This window comes from Rhinatrema bivittatum, chromosome 6, assembly GCF_901001135.1.
Source record: "Rhinatrema bivittatum chromosome 6, aRhiBiv1.1, whole genome shotgun sequence".
In the NCBI taxonomy this organism is placed as follows: domain Eukaryota; kingdom Metazoa; phylum Chordata; class Amphibia; order Gymnophiona; family Rhinatrematidae; genus Rhinatrema; species Rhinatrema bivittatum.
In genome coordinates this window covers 364,523,734-364,550,971 of record NC_042620.1, presented here as the reverse complement: position 1 = coordinate 364,550,971, position 27,238 = coordinate 364,523,734, and positions in this window count along the sequence as shown.

Sequence of the window (27,238 nt, the reverse complement as noted above, 5' to 3'; positions counted from 1 at the left end):
GGTCTTAGAGAGGTGAGCAGGCCTGGGCACAGGCCGAGCGCAGACGGGACGTGCAACAGTACCCCCCCTTCTAGGTGTCTCCCTCCTCGGACGAGGCTTGTCTAGATGTGCCCTATGGAAGGCCTTTAGGAGGTCTTTATCAAGAATGTTTTGTGAGGGCTCCCAGGAGTTCTCCTTGGCCCCATACCCTTCCCAGGAGAGAAGGTATTCCCAACAGCCTCTACGTCAACGTACATCAAGGACCTCTCTTACCTGGAGGGTGTGATCTGGCTCGGTGGACACTTGTGGTGGAGGAGGATCTTTGCGGGATGGCCAGGAGAGCACAAGTGGCTTCAGCAGAGAAACTTGGAAGGTATTGTGGATACCCATGGATCATGGCAATTGTAGCTGGTAGGTAACTGCTCCCACTCTCCGGAGGATGGGAAAAGGTCCAATATATTTTAGTTCCAGACGATATGAGGGGAGTCGCAGTCTAAGGTGCTTGGTACTTAGCCATATATTTTGACCGGGTCTAAAGAGTGGAGCTGACGGCCTATGAGCGTCAGCAATTCTCTTCGAACATTCTGCGGCTTGGGTGAGTCGTTCTTTTACTTGATTCCACACGTTACGGATATTTTGCACCATGAACTGTGCTGCTGGCGAAGACACAGTACAGGCAAGGGTAGTCGTGGTAGGAGTCCAAATACCACTAAGAAAGGGGAGACATCTGTGGTGGCAGTAAGATGTGTTTTATGTGATAATTCGGCCCAGGGGAGTAAGTCGGCCCGATTGTCCTGTTGGTCATTTACATAAGATCTTAGAAAGGCTTTCAGGGTCCGGTTACTTCTTTCAGCTTGGCCGTTCACCTGAGGGTGGTATGCTGAGGTGAAATTTAACTGAATGTTAAATTTTTGACATAAGGATCGCCAGTACTTTGTGGTGAACTATGATCCTCTGTCTGATACGATTTCTTTAGATAGCCCATGTATGCCTCAGGAACAGCTTGGCGATTTCGGGGGCTGAGGAAGGCTCCAGAGTGGGATGAAGTGCCCCATCTTGGAGAAGCGGTCGATGATGACCCAGATGACGGTGTTGTTTTGAAATGGAGGAAGGTCAGTGATGAAATCAGTAGATATGCTGGACCAGGGTTCAGTGGGTGCTAGAAGTGGCTGGAGAAGCCCCCATGGCCAGCTGGTAGGTAGCTTTTGTTGTGCACATATTGGACATGAGTCCACATAGTTGCGGGAGTCTGTAACCCTGCTGGGCCACCAGTATAAGCATCTCAACATTTCCAGGGTTCGGCTCGACCAGGATGTCCAGCTAGTTTTGAATCCTGGGCCCAGTGGAGTACGCATTCATGTAGTCGACGTGAGATGACCGTTTTACCAGCAGGTACTGTTGTAGTTGCTGCAAGGGACACACAGGTCGGATCAATGATGTGTCTTGGGATATCTGGAGTGTCCTCAGGCTCGAGAGAGTGTGAGAGTGCGTCTGCACGAAGGTTTTTTGAAGCTGGTCGGTAGCGCAGCTCAAAGTTGAATCGCTCAAAGAATAATGTCCAGTGGGCTTATCTAGGATTTAATAATTGTGCCTCTTTTAGGTGCTCCAGATTCTTGTGATCTGTGAATATAGTAAATTTGTGTTGGGTGCCTTCCAGCCAAGGGCACCACTCCTAGAGTACTAGTTTGTCGGCTAGAAGTTCACGATCACTGATGGTGTAGTTCTGCTCTGTAGGCAAAAATCTATGAGAACAAAAAGAGCATGGTGCCAGTGTACCCTTGGAGGAGTACTGGCTTAGTACCTCACCAGTTCCATTAGTGGACGCGTCAACCTCGACGACAAATGGGTGGCTTGGGTCAGGGTTTCATAAACAGGAACCAGAGCAGAATGCTTCCTTTAATGCATGGAATGCTGATTGAGCTTGGGGACTCCAAACCCGGAGATTGGTTCCTTTCTTGGTCATTGTGGTGAGTGGAGCAGCTAATGTGGAGTAGTTGGCTATAAAGCTCCTATAATAATTCATGAATCCAAGAAACATTTGTAAGGCCCAGAGGCCAGCTGGCTGGGGCCAGACACGAATTCCTTGAAATTTTTTGGGATCCATTGTAAATCCTTGATTGGAAATTATGTACCCTAGGAATGGTAGATGATTCTGCTCAAAGATGCATTTCTCTAGTTTCACATAAAGGTGATTCTCTCGGAGGCATTGCAGAAAGGTTCTGACATGGGAGTGATGGGACTTCATGACTTTTGAGAATATCAGGATGTCATCTAAGTACACCACTATGAATGAGTAAAGTAGATCTCTGAGAATTTCATTCATCAGGCATTGGAACATTGCAGGGGCATTGCAAAGGACGAAAGGCATCACTATATACTCGTAGTGGCCATCCCTGGTGTTGAAAGCTGTCTTCCATATGTTCTTGAGCTGGATGCATATGAGGTTGTACGCTCCTTGCAGATCGAGCTTCGTGAAGATCTGGGCCCCGTGCAGACGGTCGAACAATTCGCTGATGAGAGGTAATGGGTAGCAATCTTTGCTGGTTATGGCGTTTAGCCCTCGGTAATTGATGCAAGGACAAAGTCATCCATCCTTCTTCTTAACAAAGAAGAAGCCTGCTCCTGCCATCAAGTCAGAAGGTCTAATGAACCCCTTCTCGAGATTCTCTTTTATATATTCGGACATCTCCTGGGTCTCAGGGAGCAAGAATGGATAAGTCCTACCCTTGGGAGGTGTACTACCAGGTAGACATTCAATAGGACAAATATACTTTCAGAGTGGAGATAATGTGTCTGCTTTTTGTTTCAAGAAAATGTCCTCAAAATCAGAGTACTGAGCCAGTATGCTGGCGAGAGTTGTAATCTTTAAGGACAGTTACTGCCGGGATACTTGCTTCAAGCAGTGTTTCTGGCATAGTGGGACCCACTGAACCAGCTGGAGGGACTGTCAGTCAATGGGATCCATGAATTTGGAGCCAAGGAAGGCCAAGTATGACTGGGTGTGTTGAATGTTTCAAAACATATAAGGATATCTCTTCTTCATGGAGGGTACCCACAGTGAGGCAAAAGGACACCGTGCGGTGTATGATGCATCTGGGGAGATGTTCCCATTGGATAGAGGCATTGCGGAGAGTAACCTCTAGGAGTTGTACTGGGATTTTCAGAAGATTAACTATGTCATCCATTATGAAGCTGCCACTTGCTCCAGTATCAATGAGAGCAGTGGTGGCAAAGGAGCAGGCCGCAATAGACAGGGTAACAGGTAGTAGAAGTTGGGGGCTGGTGACAGTAGCACCCAAGCTCGGGACCCCGCCAGGCTTTGGCCTTGAAGTTTTTTGGACGGACCAGACAGGACTGCCTCAGGTGTCCGGAGGCACCACAGTAAAGGCACAGGCCCTGCTTCTTACGCCGAAGACGCTCTTCGGGAGACAACCGCCCATGGTTGACTTGCATCGGTTCTTTGTTGGAGGGAGGCGGTGACAGTAGAGCCTTCAACTGAGGGCTAGGGGCACGTGCTGGGCATTGAGCAGAAGGCCGGGGTGCTTTCACTTCATGGTGCCGTTGCCGGAGGCGATGGTCAATTTTACCAGTGAGGGAAATCAGGTCCTCTAGAGATGTAGGAATCTTACGGACAGCAAGTTCGTCTTTGAGAGCAGGGGATAGACCCTCAAGGTAGAGTGCCCGAAGGCAATCCTCTTGTCATCCCAGTTTCATTGCCAGTGTCAGGAACTCCACCAAAAAACTCCAAAAGGGATCTGGAGCCTTTACGAAAGTGGAGTAGGTGTTGACCAGCAACCGCCTGATGAACAGGATCTTCAAAGGTCCGTTTGAAGGTGGTGATGAACTGAGAGAGTTGCGTGAGGATGGGGTCAGAGCGCTCTAAAAGTGGAGAAGCCCATACTAGGGCCTTCCCCTCAAGGCAAGAGAGGATGAAGTTTATCTTTGTTGATTTCTTCAGGAACAAGGATGGCTGAAGGGCAAATTGCATGAAGCACTGATTGAGGAAGCCTCGGCAGAGGCGTGGATCCCCATTGAAGCGAGAAGGTGCTGGCAGTGCCAGTGATGCTCTCGGTAGCAGGGTAGAAGTTAGGCCCACTGGATTGGCCATTGCTGCATCCTGCATTTGAGATCGGAGTTCCTCTATGGAGGAGGCTAGAGTCTCTATGGCTTGTCGTTGTTCTTGAATAGGATGGTCCATATGGCGGGAGTCTTCACCATGGCCTTGGCAACCTGTTGCACCAGGAGGTGGACCCTTGGCCTAGTGCAGGATTGGTAGGCTCCCTGGTAAGACCCAGAGAGCACCTGCCACTAGAAGGCGGAGCACAAGAGGAGACAGAGGCTAGCTGGAGCTTCACCATTAGCAAACCAGGGTTCCCTCAGGTTGAGTCCTTGGTTACCCGGGCCACCTGGTCTTAGGTGGGCCTTGCAGGATCTCCTTGAGAGAATGTTCAGAGGTGTGCCTACCAGGATCAAAGGTGCATGGTCGATGTTCAGGCCAGAAGTCCGGGGTGCCTGAGAAGGCCAAAAGAGAGTCTCTGAATGTATGGCAAGGATCAAGGCCAGAGTCAAGGTACCATGGTCAGACATTGCAAGGGTCAGTGCCAGTGATCAGTCCGTGGATAGTCAGCCAAAGCAGGAGACAAATACCAGAAGTCAGTCTGTGGGTAGTCAGCCAAAGCAGAGGTCAGATTCCAGGAAGCAGTCAGACGTAGTCGAGTTCAGGCAGGGGTCAGTTCCAGGCAGCTTGCAGACGTGGTCCATAATCAGGCAGAGGTCGGTTCCAGACAGCGAGTAGACCTGGTTGTAGAAACAGGCAGAAGGTCAGAGGCAGGCAGCGATCAACGTAATCAAGAACAGGCCGAGGTCAATACTGAGAAGACAGTCTGAGAGGTACTACCTGGGGAGACGAGAAGACAGAAGGATGCTGGAACAGAAAGACGCTGGAACAGGACTGGAACGAGACTGGAACAGGACTGGAATGAGATTGGAACAAGGCTGGAATGAGACTGAAACACAGACTGGAAACGCAGAGGCAAACTAGAAATTATGATGCAATCGACCCGATTGCCAAGGCAAGGAAGTAATGGCTGGAACTTCCTTTTATGCTAAGACTAATCAGGGCACGCCGCAGTGCTGGGATCCGCCCCTAGCCCTTTAAGGGGCCGAGCAGTCCGCACGCACGCGCCTAGGGGAGGGGCTGATGTCATGGAGGACGCCGAGCCCCACCGTGAGGCCTGGCTGTAATAGGAAGGCCCGGCGACCGTTGCCGCGGGATGCCGAGTCCTGGTTGGATTCACTCCTGCTGCTGGGGACGCTGACCCGGGACCCGCGGAAGTCTTAGAGAGGTGAGCAGGCCTGGAACAGGCCGAGCACGGATGGGACTCGCAACAGATGTGACATTCACCCAACTACTATTGCATTCTCCTATCATTACTGTGCTTCCAAATTTGTTAGCTTATGTCATTTCTATTGGTATTTGTCAGTCTGTTCATTATGGCCAGGTGGATGGGAGTATACCTCCACTGCTATACTATTCCCCATCACAAATGGAATTTCTATCCATAATGATTTCACTGTGCATTTAGTCTCTTGCAGGATCTTTATCCTGTTTGACTCTATGCTATCCCTCAAAATAATAAGGAACCACACATTCAGGAAAAATTATGATTATTTCAAAAGTGGAGAGAACCTCATATATGAGCCAAGGGTATCACTCATTTCTTTAAAGACGTTTATGACAGAAGCATTCACTTATTGTGGTAAAACAATGTATTTATTTATTACCAAAGTGACTGCACACCAGCTTTAAAATATAATCACTGGGCTCTCCACTTTACTTCTCTTAATGCCACATATCTTATTTTAATGATATTACTTGTTCATTTAAAAAAAAAAAAAGAACAAAAGACACATCGTTTCTTTCAGCGTATGGCTATTAGGGATGTGAATCGTTTTTTGACGATTTAAAATATCATCCGATATATTTTAAATCGTCAAAAATCATTAAAGGCGATATATAATAAGAATTCCCCCAATTTATCGTCAAAAATCGTAAATCGGGGGAAGAGGGATGGGAAGGGGGAGGGCGGGAAAACCGGCACACTAAAACAACCCTAAAACCCACCCCGACCCTTTAAAATAAATCCCCCACCCTCCCGAACCCCCCCAAAATGTCTTAAATTACCTGGGGTCCAGTGGGGGGGTCCTGGTGTGATGTTCCACTCTCGGGCCACGGGTTGAAAGAAATGGCGCCGGCGCTACCTTTGCCATACGGCCGGCGCCATTTTGGTGCCAGCCATACGGCCATATGGCCGGCGCCATTTTGTAGTACGGCAATACGGCCGGCGCCATTTTGCAACGAGTATTGCAAAATGGCGCCGGCCATATGGCCATATTGCCGTACTCAAAATGGCGCCGGCCATATGGCCGTATGGCCGGCGCCATTTTGCATTACGGCAACACGATTCGAGTGCAGGAGGTCGTTCCCGGACCCCGCTGGACTTTTGGCAAGTCTTGTGGGGGTCAGGAGGCCCCCCAAGCTGGCCAAAAGTCCCTGGGGGTCCAGCGGGGGTCCGGGAGCGATCTCCTACGCTCGTGACGTCGGGGGACAGGAACCAAAATGGCGCCAGCGCCATTTCTATCAACGCACCCGTGGCCCGAGAGTGGAACATCACACCGGGACCTCCCCACTGGACCCCAGGTAATTTAAGACATTTGGGGGGGGGGGGGTGAGGGAGGGTGAGGGATTTATTTTAAAGGGTTGGGGTGGGTTTTAGGGTTGTTTTAGTGTGCCCGAGAGTGGAAGATCACACCAGGACCCCCCCACTAGACCCCAGGTAATTTAAGACATTTTGGGGGGGTTCGGGAGGGTGGGGGATTTATTTTAAAGGGTTGGGGTGGGTTTTAGGGTTGTTTTAGTATGCCGGTTTTCCCGCCCTCCCCCGATTTACGATTTACACGATATTTAAAAAAACAAAACTTCGACGATCCGATTCCCTCCCCCCCCAGCCGAAATCGATCGTTAAGACGATCGATCACACGATTCACATCTCTAATGGCTATCCCTAACATATAACACCACACTTCCACCAGTTTGATCCACCCTATCATTGTGATATGTTTACCCTGATATCTCATTGTCCCATTGGTTATCCTTTTTCCACCAAGTCTCTAAGATGCCAAGTATGTCTACCTCTTCATTCAGTGCTATACATTCAAATTCTCCCATTGTATATATTTTTTTAGACTTCAGGCATTTGCATACAAACATTTCAAAGTATGCTTTTTGCATAAACAACCTTCTTTCTGTTGACAGGGATAATTTGGAATCTTTGGAGCAGATGTAAATGTGTCTGTGTACATTTATGTGCTTACTTATGAAAATGTAAAGTATTTACATAAATGGTTTCTCTGTTTCAACTCCACCCACAGGAATGCCTCTCTCTAGTGAACATAAAAATACATGCAAAATCACTTCCGTTCATGCTTTTATGTGTACAACCCATGGGGAATTTCTAAATGTCCAATTACATGCAAAAAACATGTTAAATTCAGGTAAATGCTTTTGAAAATCAATTCCAAATATTTAATTTTTTAGAACAAGTGTTATTACACAGATCTCTTAGGATCTATGCAATAGAATGGCTGAATCCGTTGCGTTGGAGGTGAATCCTTGGGCTGAGATGGGGTTGACGCAACCCGTAGGTGAGGGCCTATGGGTCCCCACCATCAGCAGGTTGAGTGGGCTGAAGCTGGAGGCCACTGGAGCTTCACCTCTACCAGCCCATGTTCCCCTCAGGTTGAGCCTTTGGGTGCCGGGGCTGGCAGGACTTAGGCGGGCCACAAGGTTAAGTACAGGTAGTAGATGGTTCAGCCCAGAGACAGCAGCCAGCAGATGGCGTGGTCCTATCCTGGATAGGATATGGAACAGGAACTCAAGCGCCAAGGAACAAGAAGGAACTGAAGGTGCCTCAGCAGAGGAAGGCCGAAGCCTTAATAGTCCATGTCCAGAGGATAGAGACAGAGGTTTCACTGTCAAGCTTGAATGGAGGCTGGTGGCACTTGGAAGGTGTAGCAAGCAACGTGGAACTCTGGACTCAAAGTCTGAGGCGAAGTTATTCGTAGCAATGGTCAAGGCATGGAGAAGGCAGGCGTAGTCAGATGTAGCAATGGTCAAGGCACGGAGAAGGCAAGCGTGGTCAGACATAGCAATGGTCGAGGCACAGAGAAGGCAGGCATGGTCAGACATAGCAATGGTAGGGGCACAGAGAAGGCAGGTGTGGTCAGACGTAGCATTGGTCAGGCTTGGAGAAGGCAGGCAAGATCAGACGTAGTGATGGTCAGAACCAAGAAGTCAATCAGCACACAGATGAGATGAACCTGGAACAGGAACCAGGAACTTAGAGAAACAGGAACACGAAGAAAGGCGCATGGAGAAGCAATGAGTACGAGGAAACCTGGAACAAGAGACCAAGGAGACCTGTTGCAAAGGCAACGCTTCAGTGCGAGGCCTGAGCATTTAAACGCTGAGGAAACTGACGTCAGCATCCAGGTCCGCAGCCATGTTCCCATCGCAGGCCCTTTAAAGGTTTCACTGGTGTGCGTGCGCGCACCTAGGGAGGGGTGTGGTGCCGCCGGCACCATATCTCCTTGAACTCCGCGGAGAGGCCTGACAGATGGAGGCATCCTGGCTGGCAGTCCCGGGAAGCAGAGCAGGGCTGGAGGTGCTGGTGGGAGTCCGAGGTCGGGACTGGCGGCCCAACGCCACCAGCGATGAGCTGGAGCCTGAAGCTTGTGTAGAGAGGTTGAGAGGAACGCACCTCAGGGCTGCCACGGACGGCGAGCGTAACAGAATCTGGCTAAGCAGATTTTCAGCCACATAAAAGTAATCATAAAAGCTACATAAAAGTACTCATACTTTCAAATTGTATGCATTTTTAGCCTCAGTAAAAAGGGAAACTCTAGGGGGCAAAGCTTGGTGATAGTGAGATGGGGAGGGTGAAAACTACACTCATACATTTAATTTTGAAAACTGTTCATAGGTGACTTAAAGGGACAGTAACTTTTAAATCAGTGTGAGGGCGCAAATGTTATAAAAGAGCCTGGCCGCGTGCACGTGTGTGCTGAATTTTAAGTGGGTGCGTGCCTATGCGTGCAAATCCCGCTTCTATCGTGTAAATGAGGTGATTTTAAAAGGGACACGCGCTGACATATTTGCCAGTTTTATCAGTTCGTTCCCATTTAACAGGCTCTCCTTGGTTTGATAGCCTATACACCACCCAGTTACCCCAGACCTCTTAAACCCATCCGAAATGAGCAAAAGTAAAGTTATGCAGCAGGGTGCCTCTGCACATGCCGGATCGCATAACTACGCACAAATTTCTGGTGAAAGTCCTGACATGCACACTGCCCGCCCCTTTTTGAGAACTTCCAAGATGTGCGTTCAGTGGCATTTACGCGCATATCTGGGCGGCTTTTAAAATCCTCTTGGCATGCACGAGCCAGACGTATTCGTGCATTCCCCTAATTTCAGCATGCGTCAGGCTTTTAAAATTCCCTTTTTTATGCCTTCTTTTAGAAAACATAAGGTATACACATACATTTTATCCACCTAAAAATCCAATCTTGAAACACAAACTGAGGATAGCTTTTAAACAAAATGTGTGTGGCATGTACGCGAGCAAATGGCTGTAAGCAGATAGATGCTAGTATTTTACAGCTTATGCAAATGATATAGGTGCATTTTATAAAATATGCATATATAAATACATGCAAATCATTGAAAACACATATATAAATGCATTGAACATGCATCCTTTTCCTACCTATTTTAAAAATATAGGTGAGTATATTTTATGTTCAAAAGTAAAGTAGTACTTGCCCACCTAAGTCAGTCAATTTTAAAATGAAATTAACCAGTTTACCAATTAGTCCATCAGTTCACCCAGTCCTTCTTGAGGTCATCAAGAGCTTCCTGGCTCTTGAGCCTGACCTCCCCCCAGTTCATTCAGATCTCCCACCAGTCAGTACTACAAAATAAACACATTTAATAACACGTCAGATAATTATCAAGTGTAAAAATATGAGCATAAGTTGGCAATTGTACATGCATGGTTTTTAAAATAGCAACCCATGCATGTAAATATCGGTCCCATCACAGAATGCACTTAGATCACCCCTTTTTTTATACGTACATATATGTGCATGTGAGCATGAAAATATGTGATACGGATAACACGAGTAGAGTCTACTTACACATGCATATGCTCATTTTTACATGCTGAAAGTTTGAAAATTCATCCCACTATGTTTATGTTGGAATATTAGATTGGTTTGTGTACTTATATGAGCCTTATTTTTCATGAACATTTCTGAGTTGGCAGGTTTTTGAGAAATTAAGGAAATCTATAGCACATATAAAAGAAGGCTACGAGATGCATGTGTGAAACAGTTAAGCGGAATCTAGGTACTATCAGTAGGAATTAGCCACACGATGCATTGATTTAGTATATGACAAAAAGCTATGGAATATGGATTTTGAATTGCAATTTAACTTGTACAATAAAACTCATTGTCAGATTTATTCCCTGTGGATATGTGAGGTACAAATTACCTCTATAAAAATAGGTAACCTCTGAAGAAGCCACACAGTGAAACAGACCCCTTGTTGGGATGGTATAGAATAATGATAATGTATATTTTATAGGCAGGGATAGTATTAAATAGTATCACATAAGTGATAAGTGATAAGGTAGGAGATATTATCTTAGGTTATATTGCTTAATATAATATTGGATATAAAAAATATGAATTCCATAGGAAGATGAATATTTTAAGTTATAATAGTAATAAAATGAAGTGTAGGTTGATGGAGATACAATGATTAGCTAAAGGTCACCAAAAGAGTCAGGTGTTTGCTTTCTGCTTTATGCAGTGTGTGATATAAGTATTCTAGCATTCCAACCTTTCTTCTATATAGAAATAGAGAAAAAATTAAAAAACAAAAAATTCTTTGTGATAAAGGTGTATAATTAATTCCACCATTTTGTTCATTGGGATGGCTTGTAGTGGTGTCTGGTGTACCCTCATTCTTTCATCATTTGGCTATCATTTAAAATAACATGAAAGTGTCAATGATATTTCTTTGTTTGTTTTGTGTAATTCCCCATCTGAAATAACACACAAAAGTAGAAAAATATCATTTTTGTTTGTCATTTTAGCACCTGCTAAAGCACTTCAGTGTCTCCTATTCAAAAAATTCACCAAAGTACATGCATTGTAAAAAAAAAAGTATACATGTGTCGCAAACATATAGTGGTTGACTTTCAAACAACTTGGCACAGCAACATATGCATGTGCATAGGGCCGCTCGGAGATCTACAATATTATTGTATAACCAGTGTAACCAGATATGCATATTTTTACCCTGCAATAAACATGTGTAGGTTTGCTTACACATGAATATATCCTACGCATTGAGGGAGAGTATTTCTATGCACTGAATGTGCGCACTTTTCCTACCAATTTAAAAAAATATATGTGCATGTTGTTATGACTGGCGGCTGCGAACGGCCGCAGCCAACCCAACTCACGTCATGTCATTCCCAGCTCTCCACGACTGGTGAACTCGCAGCTGTGGCCAGCCGCTACCGCCACGTACCTCCTGGCTCTGTGCTCCACGTGGCAGCTGGGACGCCGCCAACCTACTCTCCGACTCCAGGCCTCCCTAGGCGCATGCGCCATCTGTCATCCCTTTAAAGGCCCAATGGCGGGAACTCCAGGGTCATCCCCAGCTGATGACATCACAAGCCTGAGATATTTAAGCACCTCCTTTGTCCTATGCTAACCGACTTGGCAACGAGTTCCCTGAGCTTCTCTGGAGCTTGTACCTGTTCTCCTGACCTGCGGTTCCTACCTTGGATCTCTGCTCTCCGACTGTGGACTCATACTCTGGGTACCTGCTCCATAGGGGCCTGCTCAGCGCTTCCTTTCCTGGGACTCTGTCTCTGCATTGCCCTGCTCCTTGGAATAGCCTCAGCATTACTACACCAGAGATTCTGTCTCTATGCTTCCCCACTCCTCAGGGTTGCCTCAACATTACTACACCAGAGATCCAGTCTCCACGCTTCCCCGCTCCTTGGGGTGGCCTCAGCACTACTATACCAGAGATCTTGTCTCTATGCTTCCCCGCTCCTCGGGGTAGCTTCACCAATACTACACCAGAGATCCGGTCTCCACGCTTCCCCGCTCCTCGGGCCTGCTCTGTGCGTCTCTGCATTGGAGATACTTCCTCTGGAATATCCTATCTCCTGACCAGCCCAGCATTGCAAAACCTTGGAACTGTCTCTTTCAGATCCAGCTCCTCGGGGTACCCCACAGTATTGCTTCAGTGCAGGTGCCTGCGATCATGTGGCTGTGACATAGACAGCTCGGCTATGCCTCCTCTCTCCTGGGCCACAGCCATGATCCAGTTGCCTGTGTTTTCATTCCACCTCGCCTTCCGATGGTGGAGCCCTGTGGGGCTCAACCGTCAGGGAGTGTCAACTCCCACCTTGGGCCAAGGGTCCACGAAACCTACAAAACCTAACACATATTTTATGCATAAAAATAAGCAGGACTTGCTCGCGTACAACCCAATTTATGCACGTTAAGTTGGTATATTTTAAAACTGTTGCATCCATCGGTCTTCGACGGCTTTGCCCCGCCTACCTCTCTCTACTTTCGGCTCCTCCCGCTCACCTTGGCCTGATGGCCGCCGTGACATCTGCTTGCCATTCTCTCTGGCGTCCCCAGTCTGGCTTTGGTGCTGCCTCCCGCCATTCTCCTTCAAAGTAAAGATGAGGGCGCACAGGCTGCCCTCATCTTTAACTCCACGTTGGCGCGACCTTCAGGGGCGTCCCCCTGTTCTGATGTCATGACGTCCGGGTATATCTACCTACAGTATTTGCTAGCTTGTTGAGTTAGCAACAGGATTCGTACGGATGGGATTCGCTCTCCGTTCCTAAGTTGCTCTGCTACTCCAGCATTATCTGGAACTCTTACTACCCTTCGGGGTCTCTAATGGGGTACCTGCTTCTCGGGGGCCTCTTTGCTTCTTTCAGGTACTATCAGGAAACCGGTACTCGCTCCTCGAGGGCCCATGTTCCCTGAGTCACTGCCTGCAACCTCTACCCTTCTACTTGGAAGAACTACCTTACAGTTACCATCAGTGAGTACAGATACCATCTCTTTCCACAGTACTGATTCACTGGAACCAGGTACTCGCTCCTTGAAGGCCTGCTCTCTGCTCCGGTGCCAGACCTCTCGTCTAGTGGAATCTCTGTTACTGCTAAGTGAGTACAATGCTACTGAGTCTCTCTGCTCTAAGAGATCAGGTACTCGCTCCTCAAGGGCCTGCTCTCCCTGTCTCGGAGCTTCTCCTATTTCTACATTGGGACTCTGAATGTAAATCTTATTGTGTGCTCATAACTCTCAGTCTCTTTCCAACGTTCTGTGTGAGACGCGCCCAGCCGGACTCTACATCACTACTCACTACTGCCACCTCTGGTGGCCATTCAAACTGTTTAATAAAAGATTCAAATCTGTGTTTGTCCGGAGTCTAGCCTGACACCGTGATCCCTCACGGGACTGCCCTCCGTGGGCGTGGTCAGCTGCCACAGTGTCCAAGGATCCACCCAAACACCATTAACCATAACAAAAACATGCATGCATAATTGGAATTACCAGCTTTCCGATTCGTGCACCAGTTTACCCAGTCCTTCTACAGGTCATCCAGTCTCTTTTAGTTCTTTAGCCTGAACTCCCCACAGTTCACTCAGTCCTCCCACCCAGTCAATATTGCACATGGTGGAAGGAGGACAACCAATGGGACAGTGCTAAACCGGGGTACAAATTATATCGCAATGACAGAGAGGAGCACCCGGGAGACGGTGTGGCGCTTTATGTCCGGGATGGCATAGAGTCCAACAGGATAAACATCCTGCATGAGACTAAATGCACAATTGAATTTTTATGGGTAGAAATCACTTGTGTGTCGGGGAAGACTATAGTAATAGGAGTATACTACCGTCCACCTGGTCAAGATAGTGAGACTGACAGTGAAATACTAACCAAATTTGGTTAGGGAAGCTAACCAAATTGGTAGTGCGGTAATAATGGGAGATTTCAATTACCCCAATATTGACTGGGTAAATGTATCATCGGGACATGCTAGAGAGATACAGTTCCTGGATGGAATAAATGATAGATTTATGGAGCAATTGATTCAGGAACCTACGAGAGAGGGAGCAATTTTAGATCTAATTCTCAGTGGAGCACAGGATTTCATGAGAGAGGTAATGGTGGTGGGGCCGCTTGGCAATAGTGATCATAATATGATCAAATTTGAATTAATGACTGGAAGGGGGACAGTAAGCAAATCCATGGCTCTCGTGCTAAACTTTCAAAAGGGAAACTTTGATAACATGAGAAAAATAGTTAGAAAAATACTGAAAAGAGCAGCTACAAAAGTAAAAAGTGTGCAAGAGGCATGGTCATTGTTAAAAAATACCATCCTAGAAGGACAGTCCAGATGTATTCCACACATTAAGAATGGTGGAAAGAAGTCAAAATGATTACCGACATGGTTAAAAGGGGAGGTGAAAGAAGCTATTTTAGCCAAAAGATCTTCATTCAAAAATTGGAAGAAGGATCCAACAGAAGAAAATAGGATAATGCATACATGTTGGCAAGTTAAATGTAAGACACTGATAAGACAGGCTAAGAGAGAATTTGAAAAGAAGTTGGACGTAGAGGCAAAAACTCACAGTAAAATTTTTTTTAAATATATCCGAAGCAGAAAGCCTGTGAGTGAGTCAGTTGGACCGTTAGATGATCGAGGGCTTAAAGGGGTACTTAGAGAAGATAAGGCCATCATGGAAAGATTCAATGATTTCTTTGCTTCGGTGTTTACTGAAGAGGATGTTGGGGAGGTACCGGTACTGGAGAAGGATTTCATGGGTAATGATTCAGATAGACTGAACCAAATCACAGTGAACCTAGAAGATGTGGTAGACCTGATTGACAAACTGAAGAGCAGTAAATCACTTGGACTGGATGGTATACACCCCAGAGTTCTAAAGGAAATAAAAAAAAAATGTCAGATCTATTAGTACAAATTTGTAACCTATCATTAAAATCATCCATTGTACCTGAAGATTGGAGGATAGCTAATGTAACCCCAATATTTAAAAAGGGCTCCAGGGGTGATCCAGGAAACTACAGACCGGTTAGCCTGACTTCAGTGCCAGGAAAAATAGTGGAAAGTGTTCTAAACATCAAAATCACAGAACATATAGAAAGACATGGTTTAATGGAACAAACTCAGCATGGTTTTACCCAAGGCAAGTCTTGCCTCACAAACCTGCTTCACTTTTTTGAAAGTGTTAATAAACATATGGATAAAGGTGAACCGGTAGAAGTAGTATACTTGGATTTTCAGAAGGCGTTTAACAAAGTTCCTCATGAGAGGCTTCTAGGAAAAGTAAAAAGTCATGGGATAGGTGGCGATGTCGTGGATTACAAACTGGCTAAAAGACAGGAAACAGAGAGTAGGATTAAATGGACAATTTTCTCAGTGGAAGGGAGTGGGCAGTGGAGTGCCTCAGGGATCTGTATTGGACCCTTGCTTTTCAATATATTTATAAATGATCTGGAAAGAAATACAACGAGTGAGGTAATCAAATTTGCAGATGATACAAAATTGTTCAGAGTAGTTAAATCACAAGCAGATTGTGATAAATTGCAGGAAGACCTTGTGAGACTGGAAAATTGGGCATCCAAATGGCAGGTGAAATTTAATGTGGATAAGTGCAAGGTGATGCATATAGGGAAAAATAACCCTTGCCATAGTTACACAATGTTAGGTTCCATATTAGGTGCTACTACCCAAGAAAGAAATCTAGGCGTCATAGTGGATAACACATTGAAATTGTCAGTTCAGTGTACTGAGGCAGTCAAAAAAGCAAACAGAATGTTGGGAATTATTAGAAAGGGAATGGTGAATAAAACGGAAAATGTCATAATGCCTCTGTATCGCTCCATGGTGAGACCGCACCTTGAATACTGTGTACAATTTTGGTCGCCGCATTTCAGAAAAGATGTAATTGCGATGGAGAAGGTACAGAGAAGGGCTACGAAAATGATAAGGGGAATGGATCAGCTCCCCTATGAGGAAAGACTAAAGAGTTTAGGACTTTTCATCTTGGAGAAGAGACGGCTGAGGGGGGATATGTTAGTGTTTAAAATCATGAGAGGTCTAGAATGGGTAGATGTGAATCGGTTATTTACACTTTCGGATAATAGAAATACTAGGGGGCACTCCATCAAGTTAGCATGTGGCACATTTAACACTAATCGGAGAAAGTTCTTTTTCACTCAACGCACAATTAAACTCTGGAATTTGTTGCCAGAGGATGTGGTTAGTGCAGTTAGTATAGGTGTGTTTAAAAAGGATTGGATAAATTCTTGGAGGAGAAGTCCATTACCTGCTATTATTTAAGTTGACGTAGAAATTAGCCCCTGCTATTACTAGCAACGGTAAATTGGAATAGACTTAGTTTTTGAGTACTTGCCAGGTTCTTATGGCCTGGATTGGCCACTGTTGGAAACAGGATGCTGGGCTTGATGGACCCTTGGTCTGACCCAGTATGGCATGCTCTTATGTTCTTATAAATAAGTCTGATATCAGTTACACAGGCGTAAAACTGAATGAGTAATTTGACAAATGTACATGAGTAATTCTCTTAAAATGGCAACTTAAGACAGTAACTTTTAAACAAGCACACAGGAACAAGGCCATTATATAACATACGTGTGTATATGAGCGCATGTTATAAAATAGCCTGACTGCATGCGCATGTGAGTGCAGTCAGGCTATTTAAGTGGCCGCACAGCTATGCACACAAATATCACTTCTACCACATAAGTGGGGGTATTTTTAAGTCACGCGCCAATGCCATTACTATTTTTCACAGTTTGTTCCCAGTTCATCCAGATAAGGGATAAAGCTCCAATCTCCCCTAGTTCAAAAGCATCCTCCCCTTTAAGCCCCGACCCTTAAATCCCTGCTGATCTGCCTATATATCTTTATTTTATAATTTTCACATCATCCACAGCAGAAGTGAAGTTACGCACCAGGGGACCCCGGCTAATTTGAAGTTCAACTCCAGGAACACCATACCCTACCCAGACCATGCCCACACCCTGCTCCTTTTTGGGAACTTTTCATTTGTGCGCACAGCGGAAGATACATGTTGCGACCATCGCTGCCCGACGTTTTCACTCCGCCCTCTTTACCTCTGTGGCGACTCCCTCCAGGGTTGAAGGACAGCTGGCTGCCGCGGCGTCTCCCTGCCATCTTTCTCTGGTGTCCCCGGGCCGGCTTGATGCTGCAGATCCACCATGTTGTCTGAAGCCTAGGGCGGGCGCGCGCGCGCTCCGAGCAAAGTACCAGCAAGGGCACGAACCTCAGGGGCGTCCCTCTGAGATGATGTCATCCACTTGCGATATTTGAAGGTCTCTGATATCGCTACTAGTTGAGTTAGCAAGGGCTAACGTTCAGAGTGGGTTCCCTACCTAAGCTACTCTGCCTCCTCGGAATTACCAGAGGTACCCGCTCCTCGGGGGCCTTGCTCTCTCTCTTTGCCTTTCAGGTTACAGACGGGAAACGGTACTCGCTCCTCGAGGGCCCTCATTCCTGACTATCTGCTGATTCTCTTCTGGCTGGAAGTCATCATTATCTACATCATTGTGAGTTACCATCACTCTCTCAGAGCTTTCCCTGGAACCAGGTTCTTGCTCCTCGAGGGCCTATCCTTTCCAGTTCCTGAGCTCCCTGAGTCCAATTTGTGAGTGTTGTCATCTAGTTCTGTTCATGAAGCTGTTACAGTATCTGAGAGACTACAGCCCTACCGGGCACTTCAGCTTACTACTGCCACCTCTGGTGGTTTCAAGACCTGTTTAATAAAAGAACTGTGTGTCTGTTTCCATACTCTAAGCCTAGCCTGTGATCCCTCTCGGGATCTTTCCTCGGGGGCGTGGTCATCTGCCACCGGCCCAAGGATCCACTTACTACTATCTCCGGCAGTCTATAATAACAGATTGCTAAGTCCGCCTACTGAATAAATCAGATCGACACCCCTATCTGATTGCTCCTTCCACCAGTATAGGGGATCATGACAGATTGCTAACTCCATGGATCTGGTTTAACTCCAGGACCCAGTATAACTCCAGGACCCAGCATAACTCCATGGATCCAGCACAACTCTCTGCCTTGCAGGCCATACCGGGCCTGGCCCTGCGCATCTCGGAGCAGCAAGATGCCTTGGAGAAACTTACTGTAGCATTTCATCAGCTACACACACTGAAGATTCAAGGCACAGCTTCCAACCATGAAGGTCTGTTACAGGAGGTAACTTTGAAGACTGCTGTACCACTGGCGGCTCCAATCTGCTTTTCCGGAGAAATCCAGAAGACCCGGGGGTTTTTGAACCAGTGCTGCATGCACCTTACCTTACAATCATCTTTATTTCCTACGGCACACTCTAAGACCACCTACAACCTTTTGTACTTGGATGGTAGAGCACTGTCGTGGGCATCCACCTTGTGGGAACGCAAGGACTCCATTTTGCAGGACATAGAAGGATTTATGGACTTGTTTAAATCCGTTTTTGATGACCCTGTGCGAACTTCTGTTGCCGGTTCTGCTTTAGTGGACTTGAAGCAGGGCAGCAGATCATTGGCTGAATTTGCCATAGAATTCAAGACTCTTGCGGCAGAACTCCGCTGGGACCCCAAATGTCTTAAGATACTCTTCTGCAGAGGCCTGGATACCCGTTTGAAGGACAAGCTGGCCACTCGCCAGACACCTGACTCGCTGGACGAATTAGTAGCCTTGGCTACTCGGATTGATCATCGACTGCGGGACAAGGTGAAGGAACTCCGGCCTAAGGTGTTACCAGGGTTGAAACAGGTTAGTGCTACCAATGTACCTCAGATGGTTCCAGTAACTTCTGCTGCTGTTACAGATGAACCGATGCAACTTGGTCATGGACACTTGACCTCCAAGGAGAGAAGATTTCATAAGAAGCGCGGCCTATGCATGTACTGCAGTCAGCTCGGCCATGATGTCTCTACATGCTCCATTTTGTCCGATAAACGGATGGGCCTATGTCCTGCAGGAGGACTGTTCTTAGGCCTTACCGCGTCCTCTCCTCCGCTATCTCTCCCAGTCTCCTTAACCTATGGACCAGTTATGGTTCAGACTCCAACCTTGGTGGATTCGGGGGCAGGAGGCAACTTCATTCTCAGCCATTTAGTGGAATACTTGAGGATCCCTTTCATCAAATTAAAAGATCCACTACTGTTACCCTCCATTCACGGGGAGCCCTTACCGGGCAACGTAACTTGCGATACTATACCAGTTACTCTTCGCACCGGAGCACTCCATACAGAATCTATTTCCTTCTTTGTACTGGAAAAGGCTATGCACCCTGTCGTCCTGGGGTTACCCTGCCTACAAGTGCACCAACCCCAATTTGACTGGGCATCCCTGGATCTCTCACGATGTGGCCCAGAATGTCATGGGAAGTGCCTTAAAGAGATTTCACCTATCATATGCATGCCTACGACTCCAGTGATGCCAGGACTGCCGCCCCACTACGCATCCTTCGGGGATGTATTCTCCAAAGAAGCGGCTGATATTCTTCCTCTACATAGGCCTTATGACTGTGCCATAAGACTGAAGCCCAATACTGAGCGACCGAAAGGACGGGTGTATCCTCTCTCAGCACCTGAGAATAAAGCAATGTCGGAATACATTGAGGAAAATCTCCAGAAGGGCTTTATCCGACCATCTAAATCGCCAGCCGGAGCAGGCTTTTTCTTTGTGGCGAAGAAGGACGGTACCCTACTTCCATGTATTGATTACCGAGGTCTGAATGAAATCATAATCAAAGACCGTTACCCCTTGCCATTAATCTCGGAGCTTTTGACAGGCTGCAAGGAGCCAAGATATTTTCAAAGCTTGACCTGAAGGGGGCCTACAATCTCATTCGCATTCGGAGCGGCGATGAATGGAAAATGGCCTTCAATATGCGAGACGGCCACTTTGAGTATCTTGTAATGCCGTTCAGGTTATGCAATGCACCCGCCATTTTCCAAAATATGATGAATGACATCTTACGGGACCTGCTGTACAAGAACATTGTGGTCTACCTGGATGACATATTAATATTCTCCCAGGATTTGGACACCCACATTGCAGATGTCAAGCAAGTACTCCACCGTCTCCAGTGTACGCCAAACTCTCCAAGTGTGAATTTCATAAAGACTCTGTGCCTTTTCTAGGCTACATAGTGTCAAAAGAAGGCTTCCAAATGGACCCTCACAAACTTGAAAGTATCAAGAATTGGTCCCGACCTACCAGTCTGAAGGCTTTATTTCTGGGTTTTACCAACTATTATTGAAGCTTTATTAAGAACTATTCCTCCTTAACCGTACCCTTGACAGCAATGACTCGCAAGGGTGCCAATGCTTCAACATGGTCAGCAGAGGCCATTTCCGCGTTCGAGAAATTAAAGACTGTCTTCTCCACAGAACCATGCTTGCGGCACCCAGACCCTACAAGCCCTTCATAGTTGACGTTGATGCATCAGATGTAGGGGTAGGGGCTGTGTTAAGCCAAGCGGGAGACTCAAAAACCTTACGACCCTGTTCGTTCTTCTCCTGAAGATTTTCTCCAGCTGAGAAGAACTACAGGATCGGCAACAAGGAGCTCCTGACAATAAAACTGGCATTCAAGGAGTGGCGGCCTTGGCTCAAAGGCAACATCAAATAACCATCTTCACGGATCATAAGAACCTTGAGTATCTCCGTCACGCACAATGTTTGAATTACAGATAGGCCAGATGGTCTTTATTTTTCAACCGTTTTGATTTTGTGCTTAAGTTCCAACCTGTAGATTGAAACACCAGAGCAGACGCTCTGTCACGTTCGTTTTACTCAGAAGATGTACCTGATGAACCACAGCACATAATAGACCCAAAGAAGTGGAGGAGTAGCCTAGTGGTTAAAGCAGTGGGCTATGAACCAGGAAACCAGGGTCACTTTACCCTCCATTGCCTCAGGTACAAACTTAGATTGTAAGCCCTCTGGGGATAGGGAAATACCTACAGTACCTGAATGTAATCCACTTTGAAGCGCTGGAAAAAGTGCAAAAAGCGGAATATAAATCTAAAAAAAAAGAAGATACCCTTGGCAACCTGCCAGTCTGCATCTGCTAGCGATGCCATCAACTGTCATCCAGCAAGATCTACTGAAAAATCAACAATTGAAGTGGTTTCTGGACATTCCTTATCACCGCCACTTCCACCAAATCCTTCAGTAACGTCCACAGCAGCTCATTCCATTGCTGCTGATATCTACATACAAACTTCTTCCAGAACTCAAAATCTACCTGTCATCGATGCAGAAGTCGACATAGAGATTAAGACCAAAGAGATTCTGGATGTTTGTAAAAGAGGCAAGACTTCTGATATGGGAGGGTTTCAGCCCCGGAATAATCTCTTGGGAGCCTCAGATCAATATCTTGGATAAAGAGATGCTTCGTCAGTTCCACCTCGCACATCCTTCAAAACCTAAGCCTGGTACCCGAAGAGGAGATCGCCCTTTGAAGTGGGGTACTGTTGCGACCATCGCCTCCCGATGTCTTCACTCCGCCCTCTTTACATCTGTGGCGACTCCCTCCAGGGTTGAAGGACAGCTGGCTGCCGCAGCATCGCCCTGCCGTCTTTCTCCAGCATCCCCGGGCCGGCTCGACTCTGCAGATCCGCCATGTTGCCTGAAGCCTAGGGCGCACGTGCATGCGTGCTCCGAGTGAAGTACCAGCAAGGGCACGAACCTCAGGGGCGTCCCCTGAGATGACGTCATCCGCTTATGATATTTAAAGGTCTCTGATATCACTACTAGTTGAGTTAGCAAGGGCTAAGGTTCAGATTGGGTTCCCTGCCTAAGCTACTCTGCCTCCTCGGACTTACCAGAGTTACCCACTCCTCGGGGGCCTCACTCTTTCTCTTTGCCTTTCAGATTACAGATGGGAACCTGTACTCGCTCTTCAGGGCCCTTGTTCCTGACTATCTGCTGATTCTCTTCTGCCTGGAAGTCATCATTATCTACATCATTGTGAGTTACCATCGCTCTCTCGGAGCTTTCCCTGAAACCAGGTACTCACTCATCGAGGGCCTATCCTTTCCAGCTCCTGAGCTCCCTGAGACCAATTTGTGAGTGTTGTCATCTAGTTCTATTCATGAACCCTGCATAACCTGCTTACTCACTGTCTACAGTTTCTCAACAGCTCAGCCATCCAGGGATCGCTGTTGCAGTATCTGAGGGACTACAGCCTACCGTGCACTTCAGCTCACTACTGCCACTTCTGGTGGTTTCAAGACCTGTTTAATAAAAGAACTAGTGTGTGTCTGTCTCCATACTCTAAGCCTAGTCGCTGGTCCCTCTCAGGATCTTTCCTCGGGGGCGTGGTCATCTGCCACCGGCCCAAGGATCCACTTACTACTATCTCCGGCAGTCTATAACAACAGATTGCTAAGTCCGCCTACGGAATACATCAGATTGACACCCCTATCTGATTGCTTCTTTCACCAGCATAGCTGATCATGACAATACGCTCATACTATGCTGGCTTGTAAAATCCACTCAGTGCGCTGGCCTGACATTTATGCATGTGTCTGTCTTTTAAAATTCAGCCTTAAGCGTATAATTGTTGGTCCTGCCATGTGATGTCCCTAGACTGCCCCTTATTTTGCATATATATATATATATATATATATATATATATGTGTGTGTGTGTGTGCATGAAACCTAAACTACACACAGGCCTGGATTTTAAAAGGCCTACGCTCGCCGGGCCAGTTTTAAAAAGGCCCGGCCACACGCGTAAAGCCCCAGGACATGAGTAAGTCCTGGGGCTTCGGAAAAGGGGCGGGGCGGGGTCTGAGGCTCCGGGCACAGCGGCCATTTGCCGCTGTGCCAGGGGATCGCATGCCAGCAGTCTGCCGGTGCATGCAACCTACGCCTGCCCAGAGGCATGCACAAAAGGTAGGACAAAGGTCGGGGGGGGGGTCTAGGTTAGGGCTAGGGGGTGGAAGGGTTAGGGGAAGGGGAAGGAAGGTTAGTTTAGGGGGTTGGGAAGTTCCCTTCCAGGCCGCTCCAAAATCGGTGTGTCCTGGGAGGGAACAGGGGAAGGCCGCGGGTGTCGGCGCGCACAAATTGCACTAATGTGCACCTCCTTGCACGCGCCGACCTCTGATTTTATAATATGCGTGCACTGGCACGCATATGTTATAAAATCGGGCGTCCATGTGTGCGTGCCAGGTTGCGTGCGCATATGGACACCCGCGCATACTTTTTAAAAATGTACCCCTTACTTTTTATGTTTATAAAATACCGATTATCAAATAGATATTCAAAACCCTACGCACATGATGTGGAAGTGCGCAGGCCGCGTGGATTTTAAAAAACCCATGGCCACGAACGTATCTCCTGGTACGCTCATTACAAAAGTTTCAAGCTAAAGGGGTGAGTTATGGGCAGGGGGCATATGGGTGAGCTGGGACAGCGCCATGAGGTCAGTATTGTGCACAAGCGTGCCCTGGGGATCCCACAACCACAACTTGCTTCTGGTACAGACTACATGTAAGTACTGAAATTTTAAAAAATTAGAGTAGTCAGCAGAGTTTTAGGGATTGGGGCTAGTAGGATAAAAGGGAAGCAAGTGAGGTAAGGGGTTTAGGAAGTTTGCTCCTTTCCTGAGGAGAACTGGGAGGGAATAGGGAAATAGGCCTAATGCGTCACCGCGTGTGCCAGCTAAAATCCCCCCCCCCCCCCACTGACGCATACGATAAGGCATGTGCGCGTCAATATAAAATCATGCGCCCATGTATGTGTAAGTAGCTGATTTTATAAAATATGTGCATGTTATAAAATCGGCGCGTGCAAACTGCGTACGCGCGCAAGTATTAAAATTCACCTCTTACGTGCACACTAATTTTTACATGCATACAGGTGAATTTTGAAAGGAATTAGGCATGTAAATGTAACATACTATCATAGCAATTTTCAAAAGCCTACTTATAGTTTTAAATGTGTAAATGCTTTTGAAAATCAGGCTTGTAACTCTTTTTGAAAATGTATTCCATAAATCATGCTAAAACAAAAGAACCAAAACAAATGATATACAAGGGAAAACAAAATGACTTAAATACCTTAAAACAGAAACAAAGCAACATATCAAAATGAAAGAATTTGTTTTCCATGTACACCCTTATCTCTATTGTTTTTCCTATCTTCCTACTCCTTTTAGCTATATTATTGCTCTCGTTCAATCTCTTTTCTCGTTTTCTTGAAGACTTCAATTTTTACTTTTCTCTTCAAAAATTCTACCTTTCATTAATATTCCTTTTAAATTACTATCACATCTTCATCCCCCTCCTTTCTCTGAAAAGTGCAGGAGAAAATAGCCTATTCCTATCTTTTTGATAATCTATCCATAGTATTATTCTTGATCAGTTTCAATCTTGCTTCCATACCAGACAAGCACTGAGGTAACTCTTGCACAAGTTATTAATGGTCTGCTCTTTTGTGTTGTTAATGATTTCTACTCGCTAATACTTTTCGCCTTCAGTGAACACAGTATATCAGAGGTTCTCAGCCCAGTACTCCAAAGCACTCTGTGTGATCTGATTTTCAAGCTGTCTCTTGCAAAATGAATATAGAGGAGCTATGTTTGCATACACCAGCCTGTTTCTTAGCCCTAGTATGTGGAAATTCATCTCATGCATATTCATTATAAATATCTTGAAAATTAATCTGGCTGGAGTACTTCTGAAGACTGGGTGGAGAGCCATTCCAATAGACTCATCTAATTGCACTGGATGGTTTTTGAGCATTCTGTTAGGTTTTATCACTATTTCCTCTTTTGGATTTGCTTTCACCTATCTGATTACTCATTTTTTGCTTCCTAAGATGTGTTCTGTATGACCTATTAATTGTTTCAATATAAGGTTTACTTTCTGGAATAAAAAAAAATGTTAGAATCAGGCCTCAAGGGTATTAGCAAAAGCAATGATGGAGAACACCATTCAATGATATCTCCCAAATTACAGATGACTCAAGATAGTGCTGCTTGCCTCTGACTTTCGTAAGTATACTTCAGCTTTCATGGAGAGAAAACAGAAAGATAACCTGAATTAAAAAGGTGATATGTCAGTTGGATGGTTGCACATCTTTTGCAAAACAAAGGAAAAATTGCTTCCCTAATGATGGATATCGTGAACAATTAACAAGAAAAATCACAATTTCACAGGTAGTTGATCATCTAAATGCATTCGGAGGTTGAGAAGGAATAAGCCTGCATTCAATTTTAATCAAATTTCACAGCTGCTGAAATATATTCATGCAGTACTTGATTGACAGCTCAAGCTAAAATAGTCTACATCTCTAAAATGGATGTGTTAATTTTTAAGGTCAGGCATGTCATTTTAATCTAACCAAGCTAAAACTGTATAACACTCAGGGCTTTGCTTATTATTTCCACAATTTCATAGTTACTACTCTTAGACATTATTTTTTTAACACTTTGTATAAATAAATACACTTCAGTGGAGTAATGAAGGACTGATAAATGTTAATATTTATTAATGCAATCTTCCATCTGGTTTTAATATAATTTCATAAACATTTATTTAAAATAACTGACCAAATGGTGCATGATTTGGTTTGTGCAGCCTACAAAATTGTATTTTGGCTCCTTTTAGCTTTTTTTAAATGTATTTATTTGGGGGGGAATAATATTCATTTTTCAGTTAATTTTAATGCTTATTTCAGTTTGGTTCATTTATCAAATTACAAATTACAAATAAATATTAATACCCCCCCCCCCACCCCCACACTACCACAAGAAAAACAAAACAAAATGGGGCTTCCCTTAGGACCCTTACTGCCCCTTCTAGGACCTCCAAGGTCATCTCTGGGCCCAATCACCTGGGCCTCTCCCACCTCATGAAAATGAGACAGGGCCAGCCACCCACATATCCCTTCCATACAGGTCTGGCTAAAAGCAGGAGACAGGAACAATCCCCTCTCACTTCTGCCCTACAATTATTCTTTAAAAATGGTGTCAGTTGGCCCTGAGATTGACACCAGTGTCACATCAAAATGGTGGCAGAGATGGCTGCTGTCATTTACTGGTTTGGCCACACAAGAAAATTGTGCCTTTGGCCCTGAGACTGATGCCATTTGACATTACAATGGTGCTGGTCTTTGAACTGATCAGCACTATTTTAAGAGATGCTTTGGGGCAGGAGAGAATAGGGATCATTCCTGTCCTTTCTTCTAGCAAGACCCCTACAGAAGGGGTAAGTGGAGGCCTGGGAAGTCCCTGACCCCAGCTTATTTCCAGGGCTTGCAGTCGGGGGGATTAGAGGGGCCAAGGAATGCCCTGACTGGACTTAGCTTAGCACAGCTGGGTATGTCCTGGCCCCAGTTTAATGATGGGGGTAGTGGAGATTGGAGGGGCCTTGGGGGAGGCCTCAGGAGTCCCTAGAAAGTTGTGGCAAGAGACTAGGGGAGTTGAGGAAGCCATTTTTTTTTAAACATACCAGAATTATCTGAACATTTTCAAGTATTTTTTAGCAAGGCTATCTTTGGTTTACATGTGTCATTCATTCTGTATGAATACTCATCCTTAATGTTTAATTATTTTTTGTGTGTTTTATTTGCATTTATTGATTTCACAAAAACTTTTAAATGTAATTTCTGTTTAGTGAACATTACATTAATTTGCCTGGGAAAATACTCATCATATTTTACAATACATTTTATCTAATGACCACCAGGATTCAGAAACCCAGGAATAAATGGATTATAGTGGGCTCTGGCAGAATAAGGCCTGTGAAAAGAGCCACCCACTCTCCCAGCTGTTATCCTTACATAATACCTTTTCTGCATTGGATAACGAAAACACTCCAGCAATAGAAAATGAAGTGATGTTTGAAAGGGATGTAGTCAACAAGTGTAACCAGAAACCCTTAAACATTATTAAATATCATTAAAGGAAGTTTCTTCTCCTGGGAGACTCTGTCATCAGAGGAGCCAATTTGGGAAATCATTTTGATGGGGATGCAAGAGTTACATTGCTTCCAGGATCCTC